Source organism: Ictidomys tridecemlineatus, unplaced genomic scaffold (assembly GCF_052094955.1).
Source record: "Ictidomys tridecemlineatus isolate mIctTri1 unplaced genomic scaffold, mIctTri1.hap1 Scaffold_35, whole genome shotgun sequence".
NCBI classification, from domain to species: Eukaryota; Metazoa; Chordata; class Mammalia; order Rodentia; family Sciuridae; genus Ictidomys; species Ictidomys tridecemlineatus.
Genome location: NW_027522416.1, coordinates 1,022,314 through 1,023,664, shown reverse-complemented (window position 1 = coordinate 1,023,664; position 1,351 = coordinate 1,022,314).

Here is a 1,351-nt window from a genome sequence, read left to right as displayed (position 1 = left end):
TGCCATCTATCCTGGGTGCAGAGAGGGGATCTCCCCCCCACACACATTCAGGTTAGAGGGCCCTTGCCCCTGGAGGGGGGAGTTCCCACTCCCCTGGGTGTGGAGGGGTGAGATCCCCCTGACACCAAGGTTAGAGGGGCCTCCCCCCTGGAGGGGGGAGAGCCCTGTACCCTGGGTGCAGAGGGGGGTGAGCTACCCCCCCAACACCCAGGTTAGAGGGGTTTTCCCCTTGGAGTCGGGACAGCCCTCTCCAGTGGGTGCAGAAGGGGAGTTCCCACACACACACCCAGGTTAGTGAGGCATTTCCTGCAGAGGCAGGAATGCCCTCTACTTGGGTGTGGAGGTGGAGCTCCCACCCCCAGGACACCCAGGTCAGAGGGGCCTCCCTCCTGGAAGGGGGAGTGCCCCCTCCCCTAGGTGCGGGGTGGGTGGTGGGAGCTACCCCCCACCTGGACACCCAGCTTGGAGGGGCCTCCCCCACAGTGGGGAGTGCCCTCTCCCCTGGGTGTGGAGGTGGGGATCTCCCCCCCAACACCCAGGTTAGAGGGGCCTCGCATCTGGAGGGGGGAGTGCCCTCTCCACTGGGTGCGGAGGGGGGAGCTCCCCCACACACCCAGGTTAGAGGGGCCTCCCCCATGGAGGGGGGAGTGCCCCCTCCCCTGTGTGCGGAGGGGGATCTTCACCCCCCCACACACAGGTTAAGGATCTTAAAGATGGCTGTGCTGTTGTGTGGCTGCCCATCCACATGCAGTCTGTGTAGATGCCTTGTAGACAGTGGTAGAGGCTAACAGAGAGGGATGCCCTCATATGGTCTGTAGTGCCTTGGTGTTCCTGCACAAATGCATGCATTGATGCTAGGTGGGAAAGTGTGTACACTACAGTAAAGTTCTGTTTCTAATTCTAGCTGGAGTGATGTCTGTTTACTGCCTTGTTTAAACATTGTCTTCCCTTGATTTCTTTTTGAGCCAAGAACATAAGACCATAGGAAGGTTTAATTTCTTTCCACTTGCCTTTCTGTCTTGTGACAAAAGACTGGAGACTCAACCCACATCAGTGATATTTAACTTGCAACATGAAATAATTGAAAACAAATAGAAGCTGTTCTCACTGGGCAACAGACCATACACCCAGAAATCGCTGAGATTGTGCAAGGTCTGTAGCCCATGCCTTGAAGCATAATACATAGACATGTGTGTGGTTTTTCATAATGTAAAGGAGGCAGGTGGCCTGATTAAATTCAGCATTTATTTGGGAACAAAAGTGTCATCTCTGGCTACTGCAGATGAGACGGGTGCTCTGGTGGCCTAACAGCTATTGAAAATGCAGAGAGCTGGCATCTGGAATTCCTTTT